At 44.7% G+C, this 19,735-nt stretch overlaps 1 long non-coding RNA gene and 1 pseudogene across 2 annotated transcripts in view; both read right to left on the reverse strand.

Annotated features, from left to right (window-relative positions):
• Positions 1-4,524: 4,524 nt before the first annotated feature.
• The window catches only part of LOC135274631 (uncharacterized), a 42,176-nt gene continuing 26,965 nt past the window's right edge, over positions 4,525-19,735 (reverse strand). For both annotated transcript variants that reach the window (XR_010342427.1, XR_010342426.1), the window contains 2 exons: positions 15,493-15,555; positions 4,525-9,040 (listed from right to left, as the gene is read on the reverse strand). This is a non-coding gene — a long non-coding RNA (uncharacterized LOC135274631). The remainder of the gene's footprint in view (positions 9,041-15,492; positions 15,556-19,735) is intronic.
• On the reverse strand, positions 17,630-17,729 carry LOC135274667 (U6 spliceosomal RNA; annotated as a pseudogene).

Raw genomic sequence — 19,735 nt, forward strand, 5'->3', positions numbered from 1 at the left:
GGAGGGAGTGAGGGAAGGAGGAAGGGAGGGAGGGAAGGAAGGAAGGAAGGGAGGAAGGAAGGGAGGCAGGGAGGATAGCAGGGAAAGGAGAGTGAAAAAGAAAGAAGAAAGGAAGGAATGCAGAGATAGAGAAGTACATAATCAGTAGTCAAAGGGCACACCATATACCTGGAAAAACTAATACAGAATGACTGGCCTAGAGCCAACCCTGGCTAAGCTACTGAAGTTCAGTGAATAAAAAAAAAAAAGTACTCCACTGGCCTTTCGGCAGGAAAACATAACACACATGTGAGAAGAACCTCCAGCCAGCCTCAGACCTTCCCATAGCCCCAGGCAGAACCACATGACAATAGAGTCAGAACTTAAAGAAAGAACGAAAGAAAAGGAAAATGAATCAAGAATATTCTCCCAAGAAAGATGTCATCCAAGTATACATGCATTAAACAGAAACACTAAAAATGCACTAATTTCAAAAATACAGCAGCTGGGGGTGAAAATAGAAACTGCAGATAAAAATAATCATGACACTTTTATCTTTTTCATAATTTTAATGAATGTTGAATGAAAAGATATCACTTGCACATAGGCATTTATTTGAAGTTCAGAAATTCTCCCACCTTTAGTTTCTTCAGCTTCTGTTGTATCAAGCAAATGAAAGTTATATATATTTAAACTAAACACATACAAAATATGCAGTTATTTTAAATCGATTTATCTATTCATCTAAATACCTATTTGCAGAAAAAGTTTTGAATTAATTCTCACTTTTTTTTTTTTTTTGGGGGGGGGGACAGAGTCTCACTCTGTTGCCTAGGCTGGAGTGGAATGGTACAATCTCAGCTCCCTGCTACCTCTGCCTCCCAGGCTGAAGCAGTTCTCGTCCCTCAGCGTCTCAAGTAGTTGGGATGACAGGCACCCATCACGACGCCCGGATACTTTTGGAATTTTTTTTTTTTTAAATTTAAAAGCACTATCAGAAGAAATTTCAGAATTTTTAGTAGAGATGGAGTTTCACCATGTTGGCCAGGCTGGTCTCGAACTCCTGACTTCAAGTGATCTGCCCACCTCAGCTTCCCAAAATGCTGGGATTGCAGGCGTGAGATGTCGCGCCGGGCCATATCACCTAATGTTGAGTTATTTCTTGGCAATTGAAAATTTCATGATTTATCACTTCTCTCTCTCTCTCTACTTTTCTATAGGACTTAGATTTTATAAAATAATTACAAATAATTTTTACAAAAGCCATTGTTATTCTAAACTTTTTAAAATTAAGCAGTGATTAAGAATGAGCTACAGAAAGTAGGATTTATTCAGCACCTATTATATACTAGATATTTTGCATATAGCGGACCACCTAATTCACATATCAAGGCAGGAATTATAATCTTTATTTTCCAGGAGAAAATACTGAGAATTGTACTTATTTCTTAACTCTAGAGTTACAAAGCTGCTGCCAAAACAAGTGCCCTTCCCAGCAGCCTGCCCCTTTCTGGTTTTTATCAAATTCAACCCCCTACGTCTACCTCCACATCTGTGTGCAAGAATGTACACACACACACACACACACACACACACACACACACACACACTCTCTCTCTCTCTCTCTCTCTCTCTCTCTCTCTCTCTCTCTCTCTCTCTCTCCTGCAATATTCCATCTGCCTAGGCCAGGAGCTTGTCATGACTAACCAAATGCAGTAACTATTTCGTGACCAAAGCTGTTATTCAGCATCTCTATGATTTGGGAATAGTTTATTTTACACTGATGGGGGTGACAATGAGGTCTCCAGAGAAGTAATAATTACAAAGCATCCTAATCTACATGAATGGGTATGATGTCCAGATATATTCAGCCCTTTGAGATGCTCTGCTGGAAGGTGGTAAAGTACTACTGACTTATGGTCATCTTGGTCCATGGTCATTAATAATGATACTTTGTACTTCTTTTGTGTTTGTGCTAAGGGTGGTTTCAAAAGCTGGAAGAAGCTTATTGATTTCTAGATATGGAAATATATCTCACAATGCACATGTGAGAGTGTGTGTATGCTATGTGAATATATACACACATATATTCACATATAAATATACACATACATATCTACATATATATTTATAGTATACTAATTAAAAGGTAACTTCTCAATGATCCATGAAAAGAGAATGGCAGGCCAGACATAGTGGCTCACACTTGTGATCCCAGCACAGCAGGAGGTTGATGGGGGAGGATCACTTGAGCCCAGGAGTTTGAAACAGGCCTGGGAAACATGGTGAGACCCCATCTCTACAACAAATATAAAAATTAGATGGGCATGGCAGCTCGTACCTGGGGTCCCAGCTACTCAGGAGGCTGAGGTAGGAGGATGACTTAAGCCAAGAAGGCAGAGGTGTGGTGAGCCGAGATCACACCACTGCACTTCAGCCTGAATGACGAAGCAGTAACTTGCCTCAAAAAAAAAGAAAAAGAAAAAGAAAAAGAAAAAAATGGAATCGCAGAAGAGTTTAAAATATCTATATATTCATAAATGTATGTAATCATAGTATATCAATGCAAAGAGTCAATTCTTAATACTTCATGGTAAGCAAAGGACAGGCCACAGATGATGGCTCATGCTTGTCATCTCAGCACTTTGAGAGGCCCAGGCAAGAGGATTACTTGGGTCCAAAAGTTTAAGAGCAATCTAGGCTGGGTGCGGTGGCTCATGCCTATAATCCCAGCACATCGGGAGGCCAAGGTGGGCAGATCACAAGATCAGGAGTTCAAGACCAACTTTACCAACATGGTGAAACCCCGTCTCTACTAATAATATAAAAATTAGCCGGGTGTAGTGGCCACACCTATAATTCAAGTTTCTAAGGAGGCTGAGGCAGAAGAATTGATTGAACCCGTGAGGCTGGGAGGCTGCAGTGAGCTGACATCCTGCAACTGCACTCTAGACTGGGCAACTGAGCGAGATTCAGTCTCAAAAAATAAAAAATAAAAAAAAAGACCAGCTTAAGCAACAGAGTGAGAACAAACCTTTCAAACCAAATCAGAAATTAGTTAGAAATGGCAGCATCTGCCTGTAGCATCAGCTACTGAAGATGCTGACTTGGGAAAATCAGTGGAGGCCAAAAGGCCAAGACTGCACTGGAGCCATGATCACACGATGACACCCAAGCCTGGGTGACAGAGCAAGACCATAAGAAAAACAGAAGTTAACTGTAAAAAATATACAAAAAGAAGACATGAAATCAGCAGCTACCATGTCCAGGGCAAAGACAAACAGCCCAAGCAGAGGCCCAGTCCACTCCAAACCCCCAGAAGACAAGAAAAACCATGAGACAGTCAATAAAGCAGACAACACTGTAAAAAGACACAGGCAGAATTTACTACAAATCTGGCAGAAATCTACTCTCAAGGTAAAGGTAGACACAGGCCTTTAGCTAAGGCGCTGCTAGGAAGTGAACACATGAGAATCCAGGGAAGCTGTGGGCTTCAGGATGCAGTTGACAAACACTTACAGAGCTGGATCCAGAAGAGACCACTGTAAGGCAAGTGCAGGACACAAAAGACCACCATGAGAGAGGAGATGAGCCTTGAGTGTCCACTAAGAGGCAGAAGATAAGCCTGAAGAGGCCATGGCGAGGCAGGAGCTCGGCTAAAAAAGGCTGCCATGAAACAGAAGCTGCACCTTGAGAGGCAGACATGATACAGAGGATGGTCCTGGAAAGCCCAACGTGAGGAAGGCTGGGGCCTACGGAGGCCACCAGGAGCTGGGCAAGAGCGGGGCCAAGTGTGGTTGTTGTGAGGCAGGAGTTGGGTCCATAGATGCAGTTGGGAGGAAGAGCTGGGCTCGGAGGAATGCTGGGAGGCAGCACCTGGGCCTGGAGAGGCCATGAAAGGAGAAGCATGATCTGGGCCCAGAGAGACCGCCAAAAGTCTTTGAGAAGTAAAGCGTGGGTGGTGCACAGGCCTTTTTCATGCTAAAGCTGAGCCTTTACATGCCACTGGGAGAAAGAAGTTGGGTCTGGAGAGGTTGACTTAAGGACATTTTGGGTTTATAGTGGCCCTTGGCAAATTGTCAGGAGCTGGGTCAAAAGAGGTTGTTTTGAGGCAGCAGGTGTTCCTGTATCCTCAGCCAAGAGAAATACTTGGGCCTGGAGAATCTGCAATGAAACAGAGGCTGGGTTTCTAGAGGCAGGTGCTGGGCATGGAGAGGCCAACTTGAGAAGGATTTCAGCATTCAGAGGCCACCGGGAGGCAGTAAGTGGGTGGAAGTTTTGTGCCTGGAGACGCCGTCCCAGGACCAAAGCTGCAGGTGGAGATGCCATGGTGAGTCATATGTTTTGCACAGAGATGCCAGTATGAGGCAGGACCTGGGCCTATCCAGGTTTCCGGGAAACAGGCAGCCACCTAGCCGGGGAAGGTTCCCGTGAGGCAAAATCTTCATCTGGAAAGGCATCTGTGAGGCCTGATCTTGGCCTAAAGAGGCCATGGGGTAGCAGGAACTGGGCGTGTAGAGGCTGCTGAAAGGCAGGAGCTTGGCTTGGTGGGGCCATGATGAGGCAGATACTGGCTGTGAAGAGTCTGCTGTGAGGCAGAGGTCAGGCCTGCAGAGGCTGCTGGCATGCAGCAGGTTTGCCTGGGGAGGCTGCCAAGAGGCATAAGCTGGGCTTAAAGAGCCCAGTGTGAGGCAAGTGCTCGGCCTGGAATTGCCAACTTGAGGAAGATTCCAGCCTGGAGAGCCTGTTCGTGGGCAGGACCTGGGCCTGTCGAGGCTGCTGAAAGGTGGGAGCTTGGTCTGGCGGCGCTGTGGTGAGACAAATGCTGGGCCTGGAGAGTCTGCTGTGAGGCAGAGTTGGGGCCTGTAGAGGCCGATGGGAGGCAGGAGTTGGACCTGGAATGGCAGACTTGGGAAAGTTGTCAGTCTGGAGAGGCCACCGAGATGCAGGAACTGGGCCTGAAGAGGCCGCTGAGAGGCATGAGCTGTGCCTAAAAAGGCCAGTCGGAGGGAGGAGCTGTGCCTAAAGTGGCTGACTTGAGGGAGTTTTGGGCCTGGACAGCCTGTCAGGGGAAAGGAGTTGGGCCTAATGAGGTTAGTGTGAGGCAGGACCTGGGCTTGTCGAGGCTGCCAGGAGGCAGGTAAAAAGTTGTTCAGGGAAGACCTCTGTGAGGCAAAGCTGGGCCTGGAGAGGCCACTGTCACTCAGGAGCTGGGCCTGTCCAAGCCATTGGGAGGCTGAATGTGGGCTTAGAGAGCTTGACTTGAGGCAGTTTTGGGCCTAAAAATGCCACCAGGAGCTAGGCAGGAGCTAAGCTGAAAGAGGTTGTTGTAAGGCAGGTGCTGGGCCTCTAGGCACAGCTGGGAGGAAGATCTGGAGCTTGAGAGGCTGACTTGTGGACACTTTGGGCCTGGATAGGCCACCCAGAGGCAGGAGCTGGAACTAAAGAGGCCATTGTAAGGGAGGAGCTGGGCCTGTACGAGCCACCGGGAGCAGAAGTTGGGCCTCAAGAGGCCGCTGTAAAACAGGAGCTGGGTCTTGGAAAGTGGCCGTGAAACAAAAGTTGGCCCTTGGGAGGCCGATGAGAGGCAGGAGCTGGGCCTGAGGAGGTTGACTTGAGAAAGTTCTGGATTTGGAGAGAAGGCTGGGAGGCAGGAGCTGGGCCTAAAGAGGCCATTATAATGATAAACCTGGGTTTGTGGAGGCTGCCGTCAGGCAGTAGCCTCAACTGCAAAGACTACCATGAGGTAGGGTATGGGCCTAAATAGGCCATTGTGAGTCATGAGCTTGGCCTGTATAGGCCGACATGGAAAAAGTTCTGGGCCTGGAGAGGCTACCGAGAGGCAGGAGCGGAGCCAAAGGATTCAAGCACATTACATTTATTGGGCACTTTATTTCCATCATTACATTGTAATATATAATGAAATAATTACAGAACTCACCGTAATTTAGAATTAGTACACGTTAAGGTTGTTTTCCTGCGACTAGATTGTCCCATCTGAGTGTGATAGGAGAAAGTGACACATCATCAGGCATTATTCTCACAGGGACCATGCAACCTTGATCCCTGGCATGCATGGTTCATAATAGGGTTCGTGCTCCTAAGAGAATCTAATGCTGCTGCTTATCTGAGAGAGGACAGAGCTCAGGCAGGAATGTGAAGCCCCAGACATCACTCACTTTCTGCTGTGTGGCTCCTTACAGCTCCATGGCTCTGGGTTTGGGACCTCTGCTCAAGTACTTCCAAAAGGACCCTTTCCACACCAGTCATTACAGTGGTCAAGTGCAGCAACCACTTAGCTCCCAAAGCATGGGCCTCAGCTGGCATTTCATCACAATCAACAGTAAGTGGTAGCCTGAGTCACGATAAGGTCACGCCCTGAAATCACCAGCATCCCATTTCCCATTGGCAAGGAGCTCAGCACTGCCTCTTGGATAACCAAACCTATGCCCAAATCCCATCTGTGTGGGTCTATCTCCTGGGACCCTTCCTAGCATCAATTCTGTATTAGAGCACAATCAGGAGACATAAACCACACAAAAGTTTAAAGTGGTAAAATTTAATAGAGAATTATTCATTATAACAGGGGAACAGCATAATGAGAGATTGGCTAGCACAAAGTAAAGAGAACTCTAGAGAATATAGGACTAGCCAAGGCCAGGCATGGTGGCTCATGCCTGAAATTCCAGCAACTTAACAGGCCAATACAGGAAGATTGCTTGAGGCCAGGAGCTAGAGACCGGCCTGGGCAGCATAGCAAGACCCTGTCTCTATCCACAAAAAGAAAAAACTTAGCTGGGTGTGGAGGTGCACACTTGTAGTCCCAGCTACTCAGGAAGCTGAAGAGGGAGGGTAGTTTGAGCCTGAGAGGTCAAGGCATGTAAGTCATGATTATGCCACTACAGTCAAGCCTGGGTGACAGAACAAGACCCTTTTTCAAAGAACAAAATAACAAAGACAACCATTTACAGACAGAAAAATAGAGCTAATAAGCTAAGATAAGGAAAGGTGTTGAAATGTGACAAATAAATAAAGCAACATGAGGTCTTTTATCTATTTAAAATAATAAAATAACAATTAAAGTGTAATACCATGTGCTGGGAAAGGTACAGTGAAATGGGCACTTTCTTATACTATGGGGGGTGTTTAAATTGTATATAATCCTTCCAAGGTAAAGCTCGGCAATTTTTTAAAATAATAGAGACAGTGTCTCACCATACTGCTGGCCTCAAGCAATCCTCCTGCCTTAGCCTCCTTCCTTAGCCTTAGTGCTGGGATTATAGCTGGGAGGCACCCAAAACCTTGTCAATTTATATCAAGGGCAATGAGAATGTCCATTCACTGTGACTCACAGTAATCTCACTTCTGGAAATACCTTGGGAGACAATTCAATCTAAACCAAAGGTCATCTGCACAAACAGTGAAAATCTGGGAGTAATTTAAGACAGGTTAAGTGAAATAAAGTTATAAGAAATTGAACTATGGTATTTATAGGCCCCTGGTAAAAGATCAGTTAATGTTAGCTGCTAGTTTTTTGTTGTTTTGAGACAGGGTCTCACTCTGTCACCCAGGCTGGAGTGCAGAGGCCTGATTATGACTCACTGCAGTCTCAGCCTCCCTGGTCTCAAGCAGCTGGGACTACAGGCACATGCCACTACACTAGGCTAATTCATGTATTTTTCCGTTGGAATAGTGACTCCCTTTGTCACTGAGGCCTGTCTCAGACTCTTGGCCTCAGGCTATCCTCCTGCCTCAGCCTCCCAAAGTGTTGTGATTGCCGGTGTGAGCCACCACACCTGGCCAGCTGCTTTTTTTTTTTCATTATTCGACTCAATTAAAAATTATTTGGCATTAAAACTATCATTTTCAAGGCTATGGAACAATATGGGTCCTCCAGCATAATTGTAAAAACATCTACAATCATCCCTTAGTATAAAGAGAGGATTACTTCCAGCTCCCCATCTCTGCATATACCAAAATTCATGCATACTCACGTTTCACAGTCGGCCCTCTGGAACTCACGTATAGGAAAAGTCGAAATATTGGTTGGGCATAATGGCAAACACCTACAGTCTCAGCCATTTGGGAAGCTGAGGTGGGAGGATTGCTTGAATCTGGGGTAGGTTATGGCTGCATTCAGCTGTGATAGCACCACTATAGTCTAGCATGGACAACAGAACAAGACCCTGTCTCAGAAAAAAAAAAAAAAAAAGAAAACAACAGGTTAGAAATTGTAATGAGGGCTGTTGGGGAAAATTCCATATAAGCAAAGTTTAAATTAATGAAACAAATAGTGATAAATTAATACAATTAACTTTCTGGAGTTTCCGATAATAAAGGTAAGAAAAATGCAAAACACAGAGACAGAGCATAAAAAAAGAAATTAGGGAAGCATTCTACGTGTACAATAGGATGACCCCGGCCATGTTTGTGCAGCAGCAGTGTGTCACGATGTGACATACTTGGAGAGGGGTTAACGATGAGTAAGTTGATAAAAATGATCAGAGGAGGAAAATACTGATAGCGATAGTTAAGTAAACCACGAAGAATCTCCCTGATGTTAGAAAAGTGGGAATACTACAGTGTGTATTGAAGTTCCTGTACAACACTGTTTATTTGCCTTTTGTTTGTTTGTAAAAAGCATATCTACTAAAAGGTCTTCTTGCTGTCAAAAGAATATGTGGGAATAAATCATTAGAATTTATTCTTCCTTTTTTTACTTTTATCTTCCTGCCATCATCCCGCAGCCTTACTTTAGAAATGTTTATTCTTTTAGAAAATTGAACAAGTGCTCACTGTGGTGGATCATAACTCTAGGATGGGAGGCCGGGGTAGAAGGGTCACTTGAGGCCAGGAGTTTGACACCAGCCTGACCAACAAAGTAAGACCCCATGTCTATAAAAAAATTTAAAAATTAACCAGGTGTCATCATGTATACCTACAGTCCCAGCTACTCAGGAGGCTGAGGCAGGAGAATCCTCAGCCCAGGGTTTCAAGCCTGCAGTGACCTGTGATTGCACCACTGTACTCCAGCCAAGGTGACAGAGCGAGACCCCATCTCCTAAAACAAAAAAGAAAGAAAGAAAATAGATAAGTAACAAGTTGTATGTGGCTTACTCTGAATATTTCTAAATGGGAAGTTCTAAATCTTTTGGGGTCTAGCATCCCTTTACATTTTTTAACTTTATATAAGATCTCTAAGACTTTTTCTTTATACAAATAAAGTTAAAAAATAAGAAAAAAATTTAAAAATATTTTTATTCATTACATATTAATAACAAAACCATTAAATGTTGATATAACTAATACAAAACACAACTTTAAAAATATTTATTATATATTACATATTAATAACAAAATTGGCTAGGCGAGGTGGCTCATGCCTATAATCCCAGCACTTTGGGAGGCCGAGGTGGGCGGATCACCTGAGGTCAGGAGATGGAGACTAGCCCTCCAACATGGTGAAATCCTGTCTCTACTAAAATTACAAAATTAGCCAGGTGTGGTGGCAGGCACCTGTAATCCCAGCAACTCGGGAGGTTGAGGTAGGAGAATTGCTTAAACCTGGGAGGCCGAGGTTGCAGTGAGCCGAGATCGCACCATTGCACTCCAGCCTGGGTAACAAGAGTGAAACCCCATCTTAAATAATAGTAATAATAAAACCATTACATGTTGATATAAGTAATATATATATTTTTTTTGATACAGAGTCTCACTCTTTCACCGAGGCTAGAGTGAAGCAATGCAATCTCAGCTCACTGCAAACTCTGCCCCCTGGGTTCAAATAATTCTCCTGCCACAGACTCTGAAGTAGCTTGGATTACAGGCACCCACCACCATGCCCAGCTAGTTTTTGCACATTTTTAGTAAAGATGGGGTTTTGCCATGTTGTCAAAGCTGCTCTCGAACCCCTGACCTCAGGCAATCCACCCACCTTGTTCTCCCAAAGTGTTGGGATTGCAGGCATAAGCCACCTCACCCAGCCCAATTAATATATTTTTTGAAACATTGATTAGTCAGGCAACAACACTGGGCAGGATCCTCCTCATTCCTAGTGATAAAAACCCCACTGCACGGCTCCGGGGTTGCAAGGGCTGCAGAGCCAAAAGGCTCTGACTTGAGATTTCCTTATTTTATTTGAATTTCTATTAGTATGTGAGAAAAGGTCCTGCTGTCACCCAGGCTAGAGTGCAGTTGTGCAATTATAGCTCACTGCAGCCTCAACCTCGTGGGCTCAAGCCATCTTCCTGCCTCAGCTCCCCAGTGCTGGTACTGCAGTTGAGTGCCACCATACCTGGCTAATTTTTAAAAATTTTTTTGTAGAGTGAGAAGTCTTGCTATGTTGCCCAATCTGGCTTCAAACTCCTGACCTTAAGAGAGCTGCTCACCTCAACCTCCTGAGTAGCTGGGACTACAAGTACACATCACTATGTCTAGCTAATTTATTTTATTTTGTTAAATTTTGAAAAATATTTCATAGAGGGGACATCTATTCCTATGTTGCCCAGGCTGGTCTTGAACTCCTGCCCTTAAAAGATACTCCCATGTCTGCTTCCCAAACAGCTGTGACTACAGGCAGGAGCCACTGCACTGAGCCTGAAGAGATTTCTTTAATCTACCATCCCATACTTGGTAAGATTGAGAAAGGCAGTAGTGTTTTTAAAAATTACTTAATAATTCAATAAAAATGAAACCCAACTTTGACCCCTGTCTTCTCTCACACCTCACATCCAGTCTGTCAGGAAATCCTGTTGACTGCGTTCACCGTGTACTGAAGATCCCCACCCAGCAGCTCCCTGGCCTCCTCCCCTACTTCTCTCCTCTGACCATCTCTCACCACCTCCATGATCCTGGTCAGGACCACTATCATCAGGACCACTATCATCTCTCACCTGTTGCCACAGCTTGACCCCCCATGCTTCTACCCAAATCTTTCTCAACTCAGCAGCCAGAGAATGCTTTTAAATTGAGAGACAGATCATGTCGCCTCTCTGCTCAGAACCCTCCTGCAGTTCCCATCTCAGAGTAAAAGCCAATGTCCCAGCATTAACCTCACAGGGCTTACAGGATCTGTACTGATCCCTGCCCAGCAACTCCCTGGCCTCCTCTCCAAAGTCTCTCCCTCTCTCCTGCTCCACTGGCCTCCTTCCAGAGCCTCAGACACACCTGACACTTTATTCTGTTGTTTCTGCCTACAGAATAGCTGTACAGAAGAGCTGCCTACAGAAGAGCTGAGTGCTCTTCCCTCAGCACCTTGGCCAGCTCCTTCCCCTCCTTCAAGTCTTTGCTCAGTTTTCACATAGGAGGCCACCCCTGACCATTCTATTTAATACTGCCATCTGTGCCCATTACCACCATATTCACCTCTTTCTTTCTCTCTTTTTTTCTTTTGTTTTGGAGAGAAGATCTCACTCTGTTACCAAGGCTGGAGTGGAGTGGTGCAATTACAGCTCACTGCAACCTCAAATTCCCAGGCTCAAGCAATCTTCCCACCTCAGCCTCTCTAGTAGCTGAAACTATAGGTGCATGCCATCATGTCTGGCTTATTTTTTATTTTTAATTTGATTTTATTTTATTTCAAAATGGAGTTTCACTCTTCTTGCCCAGGGTGGAGTGCAATGGTGCCATCCCAGGTCACTGCAACCTCCACCTCCTGGGTTCAAGTGATTCTCCTGCCTCAGCCTCCCAAGTAGCTGGGATTACAGGTATGTGCCACCATGCCTGGGTAATTTTTGTATTGTTAGTAGAGGTGGGGTTTTGCCATGTTGGCCAGGCTGATCTCAAACTCCTGACCTCAGGTGATCCACCCTCCTCAACCTCTCAAAGTGTCAGGATTACAGGAGTGAGGCACTGTGCCTGGCCAATTTTATTTTTTGTAGAGACAGGGTCTCCTATGTTGCCCAGGCTGGTCTTGAACTCCTGGCCTCAAGTGATCCTCCTGCCTGAATTCCTAAAGTGCTGAGATTACTGGCATCAGCCACCATGTCTGGCTTCATGTTCATTTCTTTTTGCTGCCGCAACAAACTACCCTATATTTAGTCACTTAAAACATCACAAATCTACCATCTTACAGTTCTAGGGGTCAGAAGCTCAAACTAGGTCTATTAAGGCTAAAGTCAAGATGTCAGCAGGGCTAGATTCCTTCTGGAGGCTCTGAAGTGTTCCCTTGGCTTTTCCAGCTTCTAGAAGCCACCCCTATTCCTTGGATCATGGCCCCTAACTCCATCTTCAAAGCCAGAAGTGAAGCATCTTCAAATCTCCCTCTCTAACTCTGCTTCCATCACCCCATCTCCTGCTTCAATTCTGACTCTCCTGCCCTCTTTCTTTTATAAAGACCTTTGTGATTGCTGGGCATGGTGGCTTCCATCCATAATCCCAACACTTTGGGAGGTCAAGGTAGAAGGAACACTTGAGGCCTGGAGTTTGAAACTAGCCTGGACAACATAGTGAGACCCCACCTCTACAAAAGCATAAAAATAATATTAGCCCGACATGGTAGTGAGTGTCTGTAGTCCCAGCTACTTGAGAGGTTGAGGTGAGATGATTGCTTTAGCCCAGGAGTATGAGATCAGCCTGGGTGACATAACTAAATCTCATCTCTACACAAATGAGCTGGGCATGGGTGACATGCATGTGAACTCCCAGCTACTTGGGAGGCTGAGGTGGGAAGATCGCTTGCGCTCAGGAGGTCAAAGCTTTAGTGAGCTATGATCACATCACTGCACTCCAGCCTCGATGACACAGGGAGATTCTGTCTGAAAAAAAGAAAAAATATATAGATTTCGTCTCTATCCCTGGTTCCTGGCACTGAGCTTCTAAAGCTTATAAAGACCTCAGTGATAGAGATGACAGGAGCATCTTTAGTTTTAATATTTGGTCTTGGTCCCAGCTTTTTAACACAAGAGCCTCTAAGAACTTTGGGATCTCCAGCATGATAAGAATGCATTTTGGGATGTGGCTGAGATGACTCGGTGGCTACATGCTTGTAGATTTCTTCAGGAGGGCTGATTGCCAGAGGAAGCAACCACATGATTAGAGGCTTGAAACCTTCAGCCTCACCTGCTGAACTCCAGGAGGCAAGGCAAGAGGGGCTAGAGGTTGACTTAATCACCAGAGACAAAGATTTTCTCAATTGTGCTTGCATAATACAGACTCCATAAACACCCTGAACAACAGGGTTTGCAGAGCTTCTGGGTTGCTGAACACAGGAGGTGCTGCAAGGGTGGCATGTTCAACAGAGGGCATGGAAGCTCTGTGCCCCTCCCCATTTACTTTCCCCTAGGCGTCCATCTCTTTCTTTCTCCCTCCCTCCCTCCTTCCTTCCTTTCTTCCTTCCTCCCTCCCTCCCTCCCTCCCTTCCTTCCTCTTCCTTGCTTTCTTGCTTTTTGAGACAGGGTCTGGCTCTTTTGTCCAGGATAGAGTGCAGTGGCACAATCTCAGCTCACTACAAGCTAAGCTTCCTGAGTCCCCAGCTCAAGGCATCCTCAACTCAGTTTTCCTAGTAGCTGAACTACAGGTGCACATCACCACGCCTGGTTATTTATTTATCTCATTTTATTTATTTAATTATTTTATTTTTGAGATGAAGTCTCGCTCAGTAGCCCAGGGTGGAGTGCAGCAGTGTGATCTTAGCTGCACTACAACCTCTGCATCCTGGGTTCAAGTGATTCTCCTGCCTCAGCCTCCTGAGTAGCTGGGATTAGAGGCATGCATCACCACGCCTGACTAATTTTTGTATTTTTATAGAGACAAGGTTTCACCATGTTGCCCAGGCTGATCTCAAACTCCTGAGTTTAAGCAATCCTCCCACCTCGACCTCCCAAAGTGCTGGGGTCACAGGCATGAGCCACTGCACCTGGCATGCACATCTCCTTCACTGGCTGTTTCCGAGATGTGTCCTTTACAGTGAACCAGGAACAGGAAATGAACTGACCAGATGTGGTGGCTCACATCTGTAATCCCAGCACTTTAAGTGATTGAGGTGGGAGAATTGCTTGGACCCAGGAATTTGTGGCCAGCCTGAGCAACAAAACAAGACCCCATCTCAACAAAAAATAAAATAAATTAGCCAGATGTGGTGGTGCGGGCGTGTGGTCTCAGCTACTAGGGAGGCTGAGGTGGGAGGACCACTTAAACCCAGGCAGTCGAGGCTGCAGTGAGCTATGACTGCACACTGCACACCAGCCTGGGCAACAAAATGAGACCCTGTCTCTCAGAAAAAAAGAAAACAGCTGTTTTTCTGAGTTCTGTAAGCTGTTCTAGCAAATGACTAAATCCAAGAACGGGGTCATGGAAACCGCTGATTTGTAACATGTTGGTCAAAAGTACAGGTGACAACCTAGTACTTGCCATTGGCATGTGAAGTGAGGGCAGCCTCATGGGACTGAGCCCCTAACCTGTAGGGTCTGCGCCAGCTCCAGGTAGTGTCAGAACAATATTGTGGGATACTCAGTTAATATCCAAGGCCCTGGAGAATTTGGTGTAGAAACTCCACACACACATTCAGTCAGAAATGTGTGGCTAGAGAGAAACACAGGCTTTTTTTTCCCCCTACCTGCTTAACTGTATAGGAGAAGCAACACGTGGTGCTCATGAACAGAGCAAGCATTAAAGTCACACCAGGCCCTACATCTGACTCAGTCTTAATATCCATGTGAGCTTGGGTAAAACACTCATTATCCCCAAGTAGTCATCACTTCATTCAGAAAATGGGGCTAACTGTGGCACCTGCCTGTGATTTTGGGAGAATTCATAAAATATTATGTTTGATGTTATTGTGATCATCACAGCTATTCCAAACCATCTGACAGGGACAGTGATGGATTATGACATCACAAGATTAGAAACTGTAATGAAGTCTCTTGGGCAAAATTCCATAGAAGCAAATTACCGTCTCTCCAAAGTATTCCTGCCAAACTTAATTCACCATTTCCTGAACAAAATGTGCCATCTTTTTTTTTTTTTTTTGAGACGGAGTTTCACTCTTGTCATCCAAGCTGGAGTGCAATGGCGCGATCTCGGCTCACCGCAACCTCCACCTCCTGGGTTCAGGCAATTCTCCTGCCTCAGCCTCCTGAGTAGCTGGGATTACAGGCATGCAGCAGGCATGTACAGCTAATTTTCTGTATTTTTAGTAGAGACAGGGTTTCACCATGTTGACCAGGATGGTCTCGATCTCTTGACCTCGTGATCCACCTGCCTCGGCCTCCCAAAGTGCTGGGATTACAGGCGTGAGCCACTGCGCCCGGCAAAATGTGCCATTTTAATTGTCCAGGTCTTTACAGTGCTGCTCTCCCTGCCAGGAACACTCCATCCCATCCCAGCCCACTCCCCATGCCTCCACCTCCCCCTTCCCTCCCCACTCTCATACAACTCTTCATCATCCTTCAAAACCCGGCTTCAATGTCACCTTATCTGGAAGCTGCTCTCACCCTCCAGAAGTGCTTCCCGTTGCACTTGACGCATGCACTGTTATTTGATCATTTTTGAGTTATTGTCCAAGTCTTTTTGTACCTGAATAACATGCTGCTGAGTCAGTCTCCTCCTGGACTCTGAAGTCTTTCATGGTAGATCCAGCTGGAAATGACAAAAAGACATTCTTGAAAATAAAAGAAGGAATGACACGGACATCAGTACTTAAAAGTTGTAAATGGTATGTGGAAAGCAAGCAAAACTCAAGAGCTTCTAGGAAAAACATAGGAGGGAAGGCATTACTGGGAAATATGCTAAAGAGTTCATGTTTATTTTATTTTATATTTTTGAGAAAGAATCTTGCTCCATCGCCTTGGCTAGACTGCAGTGGTACCATCACAGCTTACTGCAGCCTCAACCTCCAGAGCTTCAGCAATCTTCCAACCTAATGGTTATTTTATTTAAGAAACACAGTCTTACTGTTACCAAAGCTGGAGTGCAGTGGTGTGATCATAGCTTACTCCAGCCTCAACCTCCTAGGCTCAAGTGATCCTCCAGTCACAGCCTCCCCAGTAGCTGGGACCACAGGTGTGCACCACAATGTCCAGCTCATTTTATTTTTAATTTTTAGTAGAGACAAAGTGCTGCTATGTTGACCAGGCTGGTGGTGATCCCCTACCCTCAAGCAGTTCTCCCACCTCAGCCTTCCAAAGTGCTGGGATTACAGGTGTGAGCTGCCACACCTGGCTGAGGGGGTTAATTTTTAATGATATAAAGAGCTCAAAGCAAATATTAGGAGGAGCCTAAATGCCTACGGCGGCTGACTGGTAAATTATAATACATCCCATATAATAAAACATTATGCAACTGTGAAAAGGATTAAGACAGATCAATAGGTATTGGCACAAATGTCCATGAAATATGAAAATGAGAAGTGATATCCAATTAGCCTGTATCTTGAAGAATATGGCCAATTATTTCCTGAGATAAGACAGGTCTAAGAGTGAAGGAAGTTTTTCACTTCTTTATTTAAAAGTATTTACTATTTTTATAATTTAATACAAGATTAAATAAATAGATCATCGAATTGGTAAAAGACACATTAACTCTATAAACAGAAAAGATATGGACAGCCCAGCTATGGTGGCTCATGCTATAATACCAGGAGTTTGGGAGGGGGTGGTGGGAGGATCACTCGAGGCCAGGAATTCCAGACCAGCCTGGGAAACATAGCAAGACCTCATCTCTACTAAAAATAAAAAAAAAATTAGCCAGGCATGGTGGTATGTGCCTATAGTCCCAGTTACTGAGGTGGAAGGATCACCTAAACCCAGGAGTTCAAGGCTGCAGTGATTTGAGACTGTACCACTATACTCAAGCCTGGGCTTCAGAGCAAGACATGGTCTCAAAAAAAAAAAGTGGGGCGGGGGGGCAATAAAGAAATACAGCTAGCTGGGTATGGTAGCTCACATCTGTAATCCTAGCACTTTGAGAGGCTGAGTCAGGTGGATCACTTGAGGTCCAGAGTTCGAGACCAGCCTGACCAACATGGAGAAACTCTATCTCTACTAAAAATAAGAAATTAGCCAAATTAGCCAGGTATGGTGGTGCATGCCTGTAATCCCAGCCACTCGGGAGACTGAGGCAGGAGAATGGCTTGAATCTAAGAGGAGGAGGTTGCGGTGAGCAGAGATCGCGCCATTGCACTCCAGTCTGGACAACAAGAGTGAAATTTCATCTTTAAAACAAACAAAAAAGAAAGCTAATAAGCTAACATAAGAAAATATATTAAAATGTGACAAAAATAAAGTAATATGAGGTCTTTTATTTACTAAAAATAATCAAACAAAAAATAACTTTTTAAGTTATAATACCCTGTGCCAGCAAAGGTGCAGTGAAATGGGCATTTTCTTGTACCATTAGTCGTGTTTAAATTGTATATAAGCCTTCCAGGGTAAAGCTTGGAAATTTTTAAAAAATGATAAAATGACTCACTATACAGCCTCCCCCAACTCCTGGCCTCAAGCAATCCTCCCACCTCAGCCTCCCAAAGTGCTAGAATTATAGGCCGACAGCCACCATGGCTGAAAGCTGGGCAATTTACATCAAGTGTAATAAGAATGCTAATGCCTTGTGACTCGCAGTAATCTCATTTTTGGAAATATCACCTTTGGATATAATTCAACCTGAACAAAGGTCATATGCACAAACACAGGAGTAATATTTTTCTCTGTTTTAAAAACATATGTAATGCTTCATAAATTTGCATGTCATTCTTGCACAGAGGCCATGCCAATCTTTCTATTGTTCCAACTTTAGTATATGTGTTCCTGAAGCAAGCCTGAGTAATTTAATATGGAGTGGTTAAGTGAAATAAGAGATGTGGGGAATTTAAAAATCTATGGTATTTATAGGCACCTAGTAACAGCTCATTAAAGATTAGCTGCTACCTTTATTATTTTTATGTTAATTCCACTCAGTTAAAAATTGTCATTAAAAATTACCACTGTCATGGAACATCATGTATTTAACAGTATAATTGTAAAAACAGAGAGGCCGGGCACGGTGGCTCACATTTGTAATCCCAACAGTTTGGGAGGCCAAAGCGGGTGGATCACCTGAGCTTGGGAGTTTGAGACCAGCCTGACCAACATGGAGAAACCCCGTCTCTACTAAAAAACACAAAATTAGCCAGGCATGGTGGTGCCTGTAATCCAAGCTACTTGGGAGGCTGAGGCAGGAGACTCGCTTGAACCTGGGAGGTGGAGGTTGTGGTGAGCTGAGAGCACACTATTGCTCTCCAGCCTAGGCAAAAGAGAGCAAAACCCCATCTCAAAAAAAAAAAAAAAAAAAAAGCCAGGCACAGTGGCTTACACTTGTAATCCCAGAACTTTGAGTGGCCAAGGCAGGTGGATCACCTAAGGTCAGAAGTTCAAGACTAACCTGGCCAACATGGTGAAACCCCGTCTCTACAAAAATGCAAAAATTAGCTAGGCATGACGGTGGGTACCTGTAATCTTAGCCACTCAGGAAACTGAGGCAGAAGAGTCGCTTGAACCCAGGAGGTGGAGGTTGAAGTGAGCCAAGATTGTGCCATTGCACTCCAGCCTGGGCAACAGAGCAAGACTCTGTCTCAAAAAACGAACAACAACAACAACAACAACAACAAAAAACAGATACAATTTGTCCCTTGGTATATGGGGGGATTGGTTCCAGCTTCTCCATTTCTGTGTATACCAAAATCCATGCATACTCAAGTTTTCGAAGTCAGACCTGTGGAATCCACATATAGGAAAAAGGAGAACATTAGTGAGGTGTGGTGACAAGCATCTCTAGTCCCAGCTACTCGTGAGGCAGAGGCAGGACTGCTTGAGCCCAGAAGGTTGAAGCTGCAGTGAGCCATAACTGTACCACTGCACTCCCGTCTGGGCAACAGAGTGAGACAGAAGGTTGACTTTTTAATAGAATTTTTCTATTCACTTAAAGATATGGTCAGGATGATGGCATATGAAAATTCTTCATAAAATAATTATCTGATCCAATTAATGCCAAGTATTGACCAGTGATTCAGGGATTATGGGCTCAAGTGCATCCAAAAGGACCCTTCCCACACAGTCTTCTCAGTGGGCAAATACAGAAGTCACTTAGCTCCCAAGGCATGTGCCTCAGCTGGCATTTCATCACAATGAACAGTAACTGGAAGCTTGAAACATTATGAGGTCCCTTCCTAAAAATCACCTGCATCCCATTTCCCATTGGCAAGGACCTCGACGCTGCCCCTTGGATAACCAAACCTATGCCCAAATCCCATCTGTGTGGGTCTATCTCCTGGGACCCTTCCTAGCATCAATTCTGTATTTGTCAGAGTCCAACCATAGACATAAACCACCCAAAGTTTAAAGTGGTAAAATTTAAAATAAAAAATTATTAACTATAAGGGTAACACCGTAATGAGAGATTAGCTACATAAGTAAAGAGAACGCTAGAGAACGTAAGACTAGCAGAGGCCGGGCATGGTGGCTCATGCTTATAATTCCCGCAATTTGGGAAGCCAAGGCAAGAGGATTGCTTGAGGCCAGCAGTTTCAGACCAGCCTGAGAAACACAGTGAGACCCTGTCTCTACAAAAAAAAAAAAAAAAAAGGCCAGGTGTGGTGGCACACGTTTCTAATCCTAGCTACTTGGGAGGATGAGGTGAAAGGATTGCTTGAGCAAGCCATGATTTCACCACTGCACTTTAGCCTGGGCAACAGAGGGAGACCCTGTCTCAAAAAAAAAAAAAAAAAGCATAGGTCCAGCTGATACAATGAGCAGTAACTGTTCCTACTGTCCCTACATTGAGACAG

The sequence above is a fragment of the Aotus nancymaae genome, unplaced genomic scaffold (genome assembly GCF_030222135.1).
Source record: "Aotus nancymaae isolate 86718 unplaced genomic scaffold, 86718_ANA_hifiasm-v0.15.2.pri h1tg000012l, whole genome shotgun sequence".
NCBI lineage: Eukaryota > Metazoa > Chordata > Mammalia > Primates > Aotidae > Aotus > Aotus nancymaae.